This window comes from Giraffa tippelskirchi, chromosome 4 (assembly GCF_054371585.1).
Source record: "Giraffa tippelskirchi isolate mGirTip1 chromosome 4, T2T-mGirTip1v1.2.pri, whole genome shotgun sequence".
Lineage (NCBI taxonomy): Eukaryota > Metazoa > Chordata > Mammalia > Artiodactyla > Giraffidae > Giraffa > Giraffa tippelskirchi.
In genome coordinates this window covers 76918789-76934600 of record NC_137278.1, presented here as the reverse complement: position 1 = coordinate 76934600, position 15812 = coordinate 76918789, and the positions used below count along the sequence as shown (strand labels likewise).

At 44.7% G+C, this 15812-nt stretch overlaps 1 protein-coding gene and 1 non-coding gene across 2 annotated transcripts in view; both read left to right on the top strand.

The window, feature by feature from the left end:
* The window catches only part of MTA3 (metastasis associated 1 family member 3), a 240468-nt gene extending 238535 nt beyond the window's left edge, over positions 1-1933 (top strand). Inside the window, exon 20 of the transcript XR_014082484.1 lies at positions 304-1933. The gene's annotated coding sequence lies outside the window, so the exon portion shown is untranslated. The remainder of the gene's footprint in view (positions 1-303) is intronic.
* Positions 1934-15293: 13360 nt separating this feature from the next.
* On the top strand, positions 15294-15386 carry TRNAI-UAU (transfer RNA isoleucine (anticodon UAU)). Its single transcript is given in 2 exon segments — positions 15294-15331; positions 15351-15386. It is a non-coding gene; the product is annotated as a tRNA-Ile (tRNA).
* The last annotated feature ends 426 nt before the right edge of the window (positions 15387-15812 follow it).

Genomic DNA, 15812 nt, shown 5'->3' with positions numbered 1-15812 from the left:
AAAATAACTCAACCCATCTTCTTTATCTTTCTCATCTACAAGTAAGCAGAGGAGATGTAAACAATGACACATGAAACACCAAGGATCTAGGATGTGTGAGGTTTGCCTTGGATGTTTGTTAAATGGAAGGGTGGGCGGGTGCGTGGATAAAGGCATGAATGAATTCCCACTAAAAGGAGAAAAAACCCACAAAAAACTCCATGATTTCAGCCCAACAGATGTTCTGATATGTAGTTCAAGGAAAACAATGACAGTTATCCTGCATCTTATTTTTTAAACTTTTTATTTTATATGGGAGTATAGTTGATAAGGCAGAGGAACCAGAGATCAAATTGCCAACATCCGCTGGATCATCGAAAAAGCAAGAGAGTTCCAGAAAAACATCTATTTCTGCTTTATTGACTATGCCAAAGCCTTTGACTGTGTGAATCACAATAGACTGTGGAAAATTCTGAAAGAGATGGGAATACCAGACCATCTGACCTGTCTCTTGAGAAACCTGTATGCAGGTCAGGAAGCAACAGTTAGAACTGGACATGGAACAACAGACTGGTTCCAAATAGGAAAAGGAGTACGTCAAGGCTGTATATTGTCACCCTGCTTATTTAACTTATGTGCAGAGTACATCATGAGAAACGCTGGGCTGGAAGAAACACAAGCTGGAATCAAGAATGCTGGGAGAAATATCAATAACCTCAGATATGCAGATGACACCACCCTTATGGCAGAGAGTGAAGAAGAACTAAAGAGCCTCTTGATGAAGGTGAAGGAGGAGAGTGAAAAAGTTGGCTTAAAGCTCAACGTTCAGAAAACTAAGATCATGGCATCTGGTCCCATCACTCCATGGGAAATAGATGGGGAAACAGTGGAAACAGTGTCAGACTTTACTTTTTTGGGCTCCAGAATCACTGCTGATGGTGACTGCAGCCATGAAATTAAAAGACGCTTACTCCTTGGAAGGAAGGTTATGGCCAACCTAGATAGCATGTTTAAAAGCAGAGACATTACTTTGCCAACAAAAGTCCATCTAGTCAAGGCTATGGTTTTTCCAGTGGTCATGTATGGATGTGAGAGTTGGATGGTGAAGCAAGCTGAGCGCCGCAGAATTGATGCTTTTGAACTGTGGTGTTGGAGAAGACTCTTGAGAGTCCCTTGGACTGCAAGGAGATCCAATCAATCCATCCTGAAAGAGATCAATCCTGGGTGTTCATTGGAAGGTTTGATGTTGAAGCTGAAGCTCCAATACTTTGGCCACCTCCTGCGAAGGGTTGACTCATTGGAAAAGACCCTAATGCTGGGTAGGATTGGGGGCGGGAGAAGAAGGGGACGACAGAGGATGAGATGGTTGGATGGCATCACCGACTCGATGAACATGGGTTTGGATAGACTCCGGGAGTTGGTGATGGACAGAGAGGCCTGGCGTGCTGCAATTCATGGGGTCACAGAGAGTCGGACACGACTGAGCGACTGAACTGAACTGAACTGATAATTGATAAACAATGTTATATTAGTTTCAGGTGTACAGCAAAGTGATTCAGTTATACATATACCTACATCTATTCTTTTTCAAATTCTTTTCCTATTTGTTATACAACATTTTTAAAAACCTCTTTATTTTGTATTGGGGTATAGCCAATTAATATTGTGATAGTTTTAGGTAAACAGCAAAGGGACTCAGCCATACAAATGTATCCATTCTCCTCCAAATTTCCCTCCCATCCAGGCTGCCACATAACACTGAGCAGAGTTACACGTGCTATGCAGTAGGTTCTCCTTGGTTATCCATTTCAAATATAGCACTGTGTACCTGCCGATCCCAAACTCCCTAACTATCCCTCCCCACCACCCTTCTCCTGCCCCTGGTAACCATCTACAAAATTTACAAACAGCTCAATGTCATCAAAAAAAAAACCCAATAAAAAAATGGGCAAAAGACCTAAATAGACACTTTTCTAAAGAAGACATACAGATGGCCAAGAGGCACATGAAAAGATGTTCAACATCGCTAATTATTAGAGAAATGCAAATAAAAACTACAATGAGATATCACTTCACACTAGTCAGAATGGGTATCATCAAAACCACCACAAATAATAAATGCTGGAGAGGGTGTGGAGAGAAGGGAGCCCTTTTGCGCTGTTGGAGGGAATGTAAATTGGTACAGCCACTGAGGAGAACAGTATGGAGGTTCTTTAAGAAACTAAAAATAGAGCTACCATACAATCTTGCGATTCTATTCCTGGGCATGTATCTGGAGAAAAATATGGTTTGCAAGGATACATGCACCCCAGTGATCATTGCAGCACCTCTTACAATAGCCAGGACATGGAAGCAACCTAAATGTCCATCGCCAGAGGAATGGATAAAGAAGACGTGGTACATATATACAATGGAATATTCCTCAGCCATTAAAAGAATAAAATAATGCAGGGACTTGTATGAATTCAGAGATTGTCATACTGAGTGAAGTAAGTCAAAGAGAAATATCATATGATATCACTTGTATGTGGAATCTAAAAAAAAGACATACAAATGAACTTATTAACAAGACAGAAACATACTCTCATTTTAACCTAACTAGTCAAACAACATGGAGAAGGCAATGGCACCCACTCCAGTACTCTTGCCTGGAAAATCCCATGGATGGAGGAGCCGGGTAGGCTGCAGTCCATGGGGTCGCTAAGAGCTGGACATGACTGAGCAACTTCACTTTCACTTTTCACTTTCATGCATTGGAGAAGGCAATGGCAACCCACTCTAGTGTTCTTGCCTGGAGAATCCCAGGGACGGCGGAGCCTGGTGGGCTGCCGTCTATGGGGTTGCACAGAGTCGGACACGACTGAAGGGACTTAGCAGCAGCAGCAGCAAACAACATGGATAATTGAGGCTACAATTGATTGTTTGAGGTCTGAACTATCCAGATGAACCTTAAATACAGGCTAGATAATTTGCCACATTGTTTCTGGCAAATATGCCATTTAGTTTGTGTTACATAGATAAAACACCATGTCAATTCAATTGGCAAGCCTCCTAGCTTGGGTATTGGGCACCATTTGATCCAATGTTCAGAAAATCAATTTTTATTGATTTTCAACAATTCAAATTTTATCTGCGTGTTCTGGCATTGTTTGGTTACAGTCATCTGGACTGCTTCCAGTTATTGACCCATGAGTTCCTTCTAGTTTCTGGATCTTACCTGCTCACAGCCATCTCTCCCCTCTGCACACAGAAGCTCATTGCACCATGGTGTGAGAAGCTGTCTCTACCTTAGGACCAGAGCTCATCAGAGCCTCTCCTGGTTGCTGGTGCCTGGCTTTGGTCACCCCTGGATGGCAGCTGCCTGCCCAGGTCACTAAAATCAGTAGATGCTTCTAGGCTTTACTGAATCTGACTGCTGCTAACAGTCTGATCTCTTCAATCTCTCAATGGACAGAAGTTATTTCTCCAGCTGATCCTATCTGAGCTCACCTTGATCTGTCTCTGTCTTTCTCCCTTTCTGTCTTTCTCTCTGTCTTTCCCTCCCTTTCATGTAATTCAGCAAATGTTTAAGAACGAACATGAGGGCTAGATCATGAATTGTACTAGTTATCTGGAAATCTGGGTTCTGGTCCTGCTGTCTCTTTTACTTGTATTATTTACAAGTGTGTTTACATTTTTTAGATACATGATTGGTTTGAGGGATTTTTGTTGTGTTTTGTTCAGTTATCATTTTGTTTGTAATTTCTAATTTTATTGCATTGTGGTGACTGAAAATGGTCTATGTATTATTTGGGGGTGGGGGATGTGTTAAAATTTCCTTTGCAGTTTAGCCTATGGTCAATTTTTGTGAATGTGTATTCTCTGCTTAGAATGTAGTTCTAAATGTTTCTATTAGCCTAACCTGTTGTGCTACACAAATAATCTCTTTCCTAATTTATCAAGGTGCTCATGTGTGCAAATAATAGGGACCCCAGTTAAACACTGGCTTAACCATGAGAAAGTTAAACTTATGTAACTGGATACCCAGAGGCAGAATGAGCCTGTGACCTAGTGGTGTCGTCATAGACCCTGTCTTTTTCCATTCCTCAGATCTGCTATCTGCAGCATAGCTTCTTCCCAGGGTTTGCCCCAAGGAGTCAAGAGATGTAAACTATCCACAGTTTTTCCTTTAAATAAGGGGTTTTCAACCTTGGCACCATTGACATTTTGGGTGGAAAGTTGTTGTGGGGGGCTGTCGTTTGCATTGTAGGATGTTTGGCACACTTATCAGAGAAGGCAGTGGCAACCCACTCCACTACTCTCGCCTGGAAAATCCCATGGACAGAGGAGCCTGGTGGGATGCTGTCTATGGGGTTGCACAGAGTCGGACACGACTGAAGTGACTTAGCAGCAGCAGCAGCAGCAGATTTATGGCGTCTCCCAACTAGATGCCAGTATCTTCTCCCCAGTTGGGACAAACAAAAATGTCTCCAGACATTGCCAAATGCCCCTGCTGCTGCTGCTAAGTCGCTTCAGTCGTGTCCGACTCTGTGCGACCCCATAGACGGCAGCCCACCAGGCTCCCTCGTCCCTGGGATTCTCCAGGCAAGAACACTGGAGTGGGTTGCCATTTCCTTCTCCAATGCATGAAAGGAAAAGTCAAAGTGAAGTTGCTCAGTTGTGTCTGACTCTTTGCGACCCCATGGTCTGCAGCCTATCAGGCTCCTCCATCCATGGGATTTTCCAGGCGAGAGTACTGGAGTGGGTTGCCATTGCCTTCTCCAAATGCCCCTGGGGTGGGGGAAATTGCCTGCAAGTGAGAACCAGGTGTATTTAGTGGCAATAAAGGTTCACATACCCCAACCTGAACCAATTCCTGGAGTGAGAGGAGGGATATTCTGATTGATTTATTCAAATTAAAATTTGTACTTGAAGCTGGAAGCAGAGTTGGCTTCCCTCAAAGTCTGTGGCCATATGGGAGGGATGGCGGTAGTCACACAAAACTCTGGCTCATGACTGACAGGTAGGAAATGATGCTCGGAAGGTAGTGAACCATGTCTGCTACTCTTGAATTTTGCTGTTTTCTTTGACCCATTGCCCCCTCTACCTTCTATTCCAATGTGTCTAGTATTTATTCTTAGTTGAAAAAACTTTTTTTTTGGCCATGCTGCAAGGCATGTGGGATCTTAGTTCCCCCATCAGGGATCAACCTGTGTCCCCTGCATTGGAAGTGAGGAGGCTTAACTGCTGGACTGCCAGGAAAGTCCCATAGTAGTTATTTTCTAAACATGTGCATGAATGTAAACTTGTAATTTCTAACATGTACTGTTAACAAGCATTTGTATCCACCCCTAGATCAAGATAAGAACAAAGGAATCTGGATAAGATTTAACTCCCTGCTGGAATTCCCTACTGGCAACTTCTGTGTTGATATTTTAGATTATTATTTAAAAGGTTCATACAGGTAATAGTTATATGTCTTAATATGTTTCCTAATGTATTAACCAGTTATTAAGCTATTGTCTCTCAGCCCCAAACTCACTTTCCATACTCTGCATTATAATACAGGGGCTGGGATTCTGCAAACTCCATTTATGCTTTACCAGCTGGTTTTATTAGGCCCTGCAAAGTGGAAGTAATGGAGGGAGACTGTGGGTTTGGAGGAGGGAGAAGGGACTTGCTCTTTCCTGACTGCTTCTTGTCTGTCTCCTGTCTGCCTGTGGCTCCTGGGCTCATCACCTTGGCTTCTTCCTCTAGCAGTTTCTAAATCCAATTTGCAATTTTTCCCGTTCTCGCAGAATCAGCTTTAAAGTGATCCCATCAGAGATACCAATTCCAGAGGCTGGTGTGACCTCTCAGAGGTCTGAGTTTCAATTCTGTGGAAATCTTCCTCTACCTTCCAAGATTTAGTAATTCAACTTCTTTGGTTCCTTCAGCCCTAGGGGATAGAAACTGCTTCTTACAGTTGCTACCTCTGTGATACTGCAGATTTTTTGTTTTACTTTCTAGTTATTAGTTAGCAAGTTTAAACCTAGTTAACAATTCTCTGTATTACATTCTCTTTGTTAAATAACTGGCATGATTTCTGTCTCCTGACTGATACACTTTAATGAGCTTCATTCTCTATATTAAAAGACTTCTTTATGGTTGTGATTTGCAACTCAGGGAGGGTTGCTGCTGCTGCTAAGTTGCTTCAGTTGTGTCTGACTCTGTGCGACCCTACGGACAGCAGCCCACCAGGCTCCTCCATCCACAGGATTCTCTAGGCAAGAATACTGGAGTGGGTTGCCATTTCCTTCTCCACAGGGAGGGTTAGGTTCTAAGATTGGGGTATCAGATCTTAAAGGGGCTGACTCTCCAATATACTGCATCTCTAATGTGATCAAAGTTGGCTGTTGGCCCTGGGATGGAGCCTGCAACCTCAGTTAAGACCCCACTGGACAGGAAAGGGCAGGGCAAGGCAGCTGAGAAGAAAACCCTTCTTCTCAGTGCATGGTTGTCACTGTTAGCTTTTCAAGGCTGCAAACAGCAGGAAATTGATGTCTCCTTGTCACCTCAAAGGTGGAAAGTCCTCAGGGAGACGTTCACTGGTCAGCTCTGCTATGAGATTTCAGTGTGGCTTATATAGCTGCTACATTTCCTTCTTCTGACTGAGGGCCAGTGAGCTCTCCCTGCCCCCTTTCCTCCCTCCTTCCTCCTGTGGAGATGATATTCTCCACATGGTCCTCTTTTCCCTCTTTGCCAGGAGCCACACATACTGCCTCCTTTCAAATCACTCTGTGTTAGACACTCCCACTGCCCTCTTCACCCACCCCCCCAACATCCTGTGGCATCTCCCTCATTCTTCCAAGCAGGGATCTCAAGCCTTGGACAGGAGTAGACATATGTGGGCTCTTTTGAGTCCAGGACACTGTGGACAGTGGCTGAACTTGGCATTTCTTGTAGCCCAGGTGTCATGGAGGAATTCATACTTACTACCTACAGAAGAGGAAACTGAGAAATATCAGCCACTCCTATAACTTAATTTAAAAAATGATCAAAACCTCCAAAACAAAAAAAGACAAAAACAAAACAAAACCAACAAAATGATGGGTGAAAGATTTGAACAAACATTTCATAAAGATTCACAATAGCCAATAAGCATTTCAAAAAATGCTCTATACCATTAGTCATCAGGGATATACAAATTAAATCTACAATGAAATACCATTACATACCCAATAGAATGGCTAAATTTAAAAAGATTGCCAATACTAAGTGTTGGCAGTAGGCAGAGCAATTAGAATGCTCAAAAAAATGAAACACTTTAGTGCATCAAAGGACACTATCAAGAGAGTGAAAAGGCAAACCACAAAATAGGATGGAATATTTGTAAATATCCAAAAGAAGTGAAAGTAGGACCTTGACCAGGTATTTGTGTACCCAGTTTCATAGCAGCATAATTCACAATAACCCAAAGATGGAGGCAATCTAACTGTCTACTGACTGATGAATGGATAAACAAAATGTGATACATACATACAATGGAAAAAGAATGAAATTTTAACACATGATGCAACATGGATAAACCTTGAAAACTTTATGCTAACTGAAATAAGCCAGACAAAACAGGGTAAATGCTGTATGATTCCACTTATATGAGGTACCTAGAATAGCCTGGAGAATCCTATAGACAGAGGAGCCTGGCAGGCTACAGTCCATGGGGCTGCAAAGAGCTGGACACGACTGAAGCGATTTCGCAGCAGCAGCAATCAGAACCGGAGAAGGCAATGGCAGTCCACTCCAGTACTCTTGCCTGGAAAATCCCATGGACGGAAGAGCCTGGTAGGCTGCAGTCCAGGGGGTCGCGAAGAGTCGGACATGACTGAGTGGCTTCACTTTCACTTTTCACTTTCATGCATTGGAGAAGGAAATGGCAACCCACTCCAGTGTTCTTGCCTGGAGAATCCCAGGGACGGCGGAGCCTGGTGGGCTGCCGTCTGTGGGGTCGCACAGAGTCGGACATGACTGAAGCGACTTAGCAGCAGCAGCAGCAATCAGAACAGCGAAACTTGTAAAGACAGAGAGTACAATAAAGGTTATCAGGAGCTGAGGGAAGGGGGATGGAAAGTTTACTGTTTCATTGGTACCAATTTTCAGTTTGGGATGGTGAAAAAGTTCTGGAGATGGACAGTAGTAATAGTTGCACAACAATATAAATGTTCTTAATGCCACTGAATTGTACACTTTTCTTTTTGGCTGCACTGCATGGCTGGCAGGATCCCTGACTAGGGATTGAACCACAGCAGTAAAAGTGCTGGGCCCTAACCACTGGACCACCTGGGAACTCCCTGAATTGTGCACTTAAAAAGATTACAATGGCAAATTTTATGTTGTGTGTATTTTACCACGATTAAAAACATGCTTTAAAAAACTATACAAAAACCTATCTTACAGAAAAATGATACTGGTAAACCTATTTGCAGGAATAGACATGCATAGAGAATGGACTTGTGGAACAGGGAGGCAAGGAGAGGGTGGGATGAATTGAGAGAGTAGTGCTGACGTATATACACTACCACGTGTAAAACAGACAGCTAGTGGGAAGTTGCTGCATAGTACTGGGAGTTCAGCCGGGTGCTCTGTGAAGAGCTCAAGGGGTGGGAGGGAGGCTCAAGAGGGAGGGTATATGTACATCATGGCTGATTCTCCTTGTTATGTGGCAGAAGTCAACACAACATTGTAAAGCAATTATCCTCCAAACAAAACAACACAAAAAATCTATCTTATGACCCAGCAACCCCACTCCTGTATTTACTGAAAAGAAATGAAAACAAAAGGACTTGTAAAAGAGTGTTCCCAGCAGCTTTGTTTGTAATAGCTCCAAACAGGAAATAACCCAAGATGTCCATTAAAAGGAGAACGGCTAACCAACTGTGGTGTATACATGTAAAGAAATATTACTGAAGCCACTCAATCAATTGGTGGCTAAACAGAGATATGCACAAAGGTGGTTTTACTCCAGTTCCTTACCGTTTTTCAACTTCACAGGATGAATTTTCCTACTTAAACCCCAAAATTTTGACCTAAGGATATCCCTGAATGTTTCTGAAACCCCAGAGTTCCATAGCTGCCTCTGCTAAGACTCTCCCTTCCTCCTCTCAAAGGGAAGACTCCCCCCCACCCCCCCCATCATTACCTGTGCTTAGTTTCTAAGACCTGACATCCTGAACCTGGTCCAGCAGGTTTGGGTTCAACTGTTGCCAGAACTGACAGAGGAACTCCCCCATCTTCTTGGCAGGAGGGCTTTGGGGGGCATTTATTTGGGGGCCCCAGCATACCTGGATCCTAGTTTTCATCTCTCTAGTGCTTCTAGCTTTACCTGGTCTTTCTCATATTTCCAGTTAGAAACCTTTGGCCACCATCATGCCATGTCTCTGTGAGCCCTGATCGGTGCCTCTCTTGAGGGTGACCCCCTCATGGGACTCTTTCTCCCAGGCACACTGAGCACTGTCTCTGTAGAGTGTTGAGGGCATGGACACCTGAGTGATACAATTTGTATCCTGGTTCTACCACTTACTAAGGTAACCTCATTGTGCCTCAGTTTCCTCATCTGTAAAATACAATACTACTACTACTTACTTCATAGGATTGGTATGAAGATTAAATTGGTTGATAAGGTATTAAGTTCTTAGAACATTGCCTGGCACATGGTAAGCATTGTGTGTTATTATTTTTTTTTAACTGACCTACCCCCATGTTCTCCATATTCTTTGAAAGATTTTGTTCTCATATGACAAATGAAAGAAATAATTAGGATCCAGCCAGAATCCATTCAGGACGCAGTAATTTGAACAGGGAAAATTCAATATAAAGAACTGTTAACTACTAAGCAGGGTAAAAGGAATCCTAAAGGATACAGGAATAACAGAGAAAGGGAGCAGTCACTACCTCCAGAGATGACAGAGAAAACCCACGGAAGGATAAACTTGGAAAGGGCCCTCCCTCTCCACCGAAGCTGAGGCTCGGAACTCTATGGTGGGTGCGTGGTGGGGGCTCACTGGGTGGCAGAGAAGTTTGCTGAGGCATTGCAGGCTGGGGTTGGCAAGCAGGAAACTGTGCTGGGGGGATGGCAAAATCTGACTGGAAGCCGCCCACTGGCAGCTGTGCTGTAGAAGCTAGAAAAGCGCTGGAAGGAGGAAGAGAAGACCCTTCAGCGTTCTTCTGGCACCTTCCATCCATTGATGGGGCACAACAGTGGTGCTGGCTGGTGAGACCACAGGGCAGAGATGGTGTGTTTTCAGCAGAGAAGCACTAAGTTAACAACTGACACACACTCTGTTTACGTTCTCATAATTGAATGACATTTAATAGGGAATCCTTCCTATTTGTGTTTTACGTATTTATAGCCTGGTAGCTCAGTGGTAAAGAATCTGCCTGCCAAGCAGGAGATGCAGGTTTGATCCCTGGGTCGAGAAGATCCCTTGGAAAAGGAAATGACAATCCATTCCAGTATCCTTGCCTGGGAAATCCCATGGACAGAGGAGCCTGGTGGGCTACAGTCCATGGGGTTGTCAAGAGTCAGACACGAATTAGCAACTAAACAACAACATGCGGTACCTAGCAGGCTATGGTTAGGACACCCCTGTGCTCCTAGTGGTCAGCTGCAGTCACCAGTCATGCTGATGTTATTACAGCGCCCCCTTTCACTCTCAGAAATGTCCCTGGAGGATAAAAATGTGGTCACACGAACTCTTTACATACTATTTTCTGTCAAACTATTCCCACTGGTAATAGTTAGAAACACAATAGATACAGACACACAAATCTGCTTGAAGACAGCCCAGGTGTGGAGGGGTCCAGATTCAGGAAGAAGCGCAGCCTGAGCTGCTTCGCATTGTTCGGTTTGTAGGTGGGAGAAACTAAGAGGCTGAAAAGCTGAGCTGAAAGCAATAGTTTTCAAGAGTGATATATATGATTTTTAAAATGTACCTCTGGGTTTGTCTAAAAGAGCTCTTTTAATATGTACAAAATAAAAAGTCTGACATGAAAGCACAGTGTCGTTAAAATGGCAGCATCTTTTTTTAATATCATATAAAGTCATGGTACATTTTATAGGATAGAGCAACTTAGATTTGATGAAATATGGTATATTTGCCCCCATGTTTGAATGTCTCTATGGCAGAGATTCCTGGAAGTGGAACTGCTGGGTCAAAGGACATGTATTTGATAAATTCTGCTTACTTGTCTCAAAAAAACAAAAAGACTGAACAGTGTCCATTTCCCCACACTAACACTGAAATGCCATCAGTCTTTAAATGTTTTTCTCCTCTGACAGGCTCTCACCATGTCATTTCAGCTTTGATCTGGAGTCAAGGAAATCTGTCCTTTCCCAGATTATCATGTTCCTCTCCTGTGTGTAACTGGTTCAAATTTGCATCACACTTTCCTAGAGCTTGGGCCATAAGACCTACACATCTTTCTCCTCCAAAGGGCAAATAAAGGGTCAATTCTCCATGTGGTGCTGGTAAGGATCATGGACTATTAGGATAGGAAGGGATTTTAGATATTGCCAAATCCTAGAAGCTCTAAAAGACATTCAAGATGGTTCTCACTGTTACAGGTGATAGAGCATCTGCTCTATTTCTACTTAGAAAAATAATAAAAGAATTCTTCAGTCAACCTCTTGCCCCATGAATGTGAGATCACTCTGGGAACATCTGATGCCTGTTGACCAGCACCTGCAGTGGTCCCTGAATACCAGATGTGTGTTTGTGATTCAGCCGCAGTTGTGGGTCCTAAGTGGTGAGTTTTCACTCCTCTGCAGCACCTATCTAAAAATCATATATTGCTTCATATACAACCATAATGGAATGCTGGCTAAAAATATAAAAAGTTTGCTGAAATAAAGTAAAAGACCATAAAATGAAAACTCTACAAATCTAGTTCAAGATGATCTTCATTTACTGGATGTCCAAATTGCATTTGGCTAATCAAAATGTTTATCTTGTATGTCAGAAGCAAAAACCAAAAAGACAAAATACAGTGATTTCATTATATCCAATTTGGTCTTTCATTATTAGGAATAAAGACCAGCCATACCCGCTTCATCTTATTTGCAGAATGGTGCTTACACATAGCAGCCAGAACCCTTCTGTTTTAGCTCATCATTTAGACACAAAAAACATGAAAGTAATAAAAATAAACCAGTTTTTAAAGTGCAAAAAGCATAAATTCTAAACATTCATTTAGGAAAGCAGTTTGTGTCTATTTCTGATGCTACAATGAGTCATTACATTTCATACATTTTAATATACATTTGTCCTAAGACCAGTATATGCTCTTTTAAAGACTGTTAACAAAGCATGCTTTCCCCTTACATAATTAAAGTAAATCAAACATTTTGCATTACATGGTAAATGGGAAGTTGAAACTACTCTTATGATACTATGGATATTACTAAAGTTTATTTTAATATCATACATATATCTAAAATAAGTTTTAAGAATCACTTCTTTGTTACACATCACACAAATTATTACATGATTAAATCATCACAAGCTGTTTTCAAGAGTATACATGGTAAAAGGAATTCTCCAGTCAAGATAGGATAGAAAACTCTTTTCTGGTTTAGATCTCACAGTTTACAAATGTGGAAACTAAGGCCCAGAAAGGGTAACAGACTTCCTTAAAGTCACACAGCCAGGGAGGCCCAGACTCAGCCTCTTAGTTCAGTGCTCTTCAGGATGGGTGTGTATGAGGTTAAGTGATTTGAAGGTCTCAGTATACTCATTCTTGCTGAAAAATCTCTCTAGTAGCAGAGGTTCTGACACTACCCTCTCTAGGTTCAACACCGCCCTCACCAGGTTCCTCCTTTAGAGCCCTAATTTCCTTGGGGATTAAGCTATTTCAGTTCTAAAAGGCCGTACTAGGTGTTGCCTTCCATTCCTGCGCAACCAGGGTCAGTCAATATCTGCTGAACCAAAACTGTAAAGGGTCTCATACAAAGCAATACAAAGCAAACCAATACAAGATCGGAAAGCGAAGCGTGGAAAGGGAAGTTGGACCACCAGGGGCTATCTTTGCTCCTTATAGTTCACCAGAAATATTCCACCTGAGGAGCTAGCAGCAAGTAAGAGCAGACTCTGCAAATGCTACTGGATCTGAGAAGATGCTGCGTTTGAGTCCATAACTTACTTTCTTGTCTTTCAGGAAATTAACCCCTTTCAATTTAGGGGAAAAATTATTCCCACCTGTGGGCAAATCATGCCTTTACCTTTAGAGCTTGTTCCGTGTTTTAGGAGGGACTTATTTCAAAAGCTCACTCTCTGCTGTCCTTGATTTACCAAGGACCCAGCAAAGTGGGCTCCAAGGAGCCCCCTAATCCTGACGTTTTGTAAACAGCTCTGCATCCACCATCAGCCTGGTACCTGAAGGTATCTTGCAGGGGTGTTGACCATCCTTCCTGAGCTCTGGATGTGTCTCCCATAGTTCACAAACCATCTGGAGAGGCTTACTTATCTCCTTTCCCTGGGTGCACAACACACTATGCACAAAGCATTGACCTTCCTGAAAACACCCGCTTCAGAGGCCCCTAACTTACACAGACCCTGTGTCTGTCACCTCATCTTCTGCCTGATCATTCTAGTCTCTTCTGCTCCAATTTTAAGGCTTTTCTACAATCCTACTCTTGATTTCATCACCCAAACACAACCTGTTAATGACAGTCATCACCATCAAGGTGGATTGTGCTTCCCTGGCGGCTCAGATTGTAAAGGTTCCCGCCTGCAATGTAGGAGACCGAGGGTTCGATCCCTGGGCTGGGAAGATCTCCTGGAGAAGGAAATGGCAACCGGCTCCAGTATTCCTGCCTGAAGAATCCCAAAGACAGAAGAGCCCTGGCGAGCCCGTCCATAGGGTCTCAAAGAGTCCGACATGACTGAGCAACTTAACACTTAGCTTCCCTTCATCATGGTGATTATGCATCATCGTTATTCTCCCCCCATCCCTTGCTCCTGCTGGTTCTGAAATTTATTGACATAGTGTTCTCTTGTTTGTTGTCCTGGCTCTCCCAGGAACGCAGAGGTCATCAAACAGGGTGACCAACATGCCAACAGAGGCACAGGAGACAACTGATGGAGGGAATCCGAGAGGGAAGGGGTCGGGGAACTCGGTGGAGGTTGCTGCTAAACTCCCCGAGGTTCCCACTGGAGTTATCAAGGAAACAGACACAGTGCCTGGAACTCTCCAGAATGTTTAAAAATTTTTTTGAGATCAGGGAAAATATAATAAATGTAACGATAAATCCAGCCTGGATTATATTTGTGTTTTATAGCAGCAAAACATAATTAAAATTTTTTTTTTTTTAATGGAGAAAGGGGCCCACAAAGACGAAGTGCACACAGAGCGGGACAGTCATAATTCAGTCCTGGGTACGGTTTACACTTTCTGCTTTAAAAAAAGAAATGGATATCCAGATATTTGTATGAGACCTCTTGATCTTACATATTAGGAACTCGCTTTAAGCAAAACATACATAGTGTGGCCCAACAAAAGACGTGGAACTTAGCCTGCAGCCTGTTGAAGACTCGGGCTACCATCGTGTCCCCGGAACGCCCGTGGCTTGACAAAATTTCGGGGACACTTCTTCAGCCTGAGTGCCCGAGCACCTCACTCAGGACAGAGTAAGAGGCAGCAGAAAGCCTTCGGGACACAACAAGGGTCTGACGGTTAAATCCCTGCCCAGTCCGGTGTTGGAAGCTCGAAGGCCACTTCGGCCCCGGCACTCTCCGGAGCCTCAGCCGGCGGTCGCGGGCTTCACTCATTCGCGGGTTTCCCGGGTCCCACCGACTTTCAGGGAGCGCAGGTTAGGGGGTGGGGCCTTCCCGCTCACCAGGCAGACTGGAGCTTGGGGCAGGGACAGTCGTCCGGGACATCTACGGCCCCAGAGCCCAGGCCGCCCCATCCCTCGCAACAAGGCCCGCCCGCCGGCCGCAGCCTGTCTCCTGGGTTAGACCGGCTCCTCGCGGGGTCTGCCTCGGCAGGCGAAGCTCCACACCAAGCACTCGGAGGTGGTTTTAAGACCACGGCGGCCAGGGCTCCTCCTCCCGCGCTGCTCAGGGAGGCGGGGTGAGCTCTTTGCAAGGCCCTGCCAAACAAGCCCGCCATTCCAGACGGAGACTTCCGCAGCCTCCTCGCCTTCACACGGCCGGGAGCTGCCGGACCGGAAGCTGCGGGGTCTCGGGGCCCCGGCTAGATCCCGCCGAGCTGCGAGCTGAGGGTGCGCATGCTCCGCAGAGGCCCGCACGGGGCCTGAGTAAACCCTGATAGAGCCATCGCGAGGCGGGGTGAGCAGAGCTCCAGTGGCGCAATCGGTTAGCGCGCGGTACTTATACAGCAGTACATGCAGAGCAATGCCGAGGTTGTGAGTTCGAGCCTCACCTGGAGCATGACCCTTTTGGATACCCGCACGTCGTTTCCCACTTTTACCTCCGTGCTCAAGTAAACGAATCAGTTTCTCTTTAGTCTCCTCAGTTCCTGCCGCTAACTGCTCTGCGTGCATGTCCTGCTCCGCGGCAGGCAGGAAGCCGCTCGTATCCGCTCCTCTTACTCGCTTTCGAAGCTACTTGTTGCCCCCGCGAACCATCCAGCCGCCCGAACCCGGACGTTTACCTGCTGCTCCCTCTCCCTAGGCATTTCCTTTAACGGCACCCAGTCCCCGATCCCGGTACCGGGGATGTGGACCGCAGGAGCGTTGCACCGGTGATGGGGCCCTACCTGGGTCTCGTCATCGAAAATTCCAGCGCCCTCTCTACGGGGCTTGCCCGAGCTCCCGGAGCCGGTTCCCGGCCGCTGCCCCTCACCCAGGACCGGGA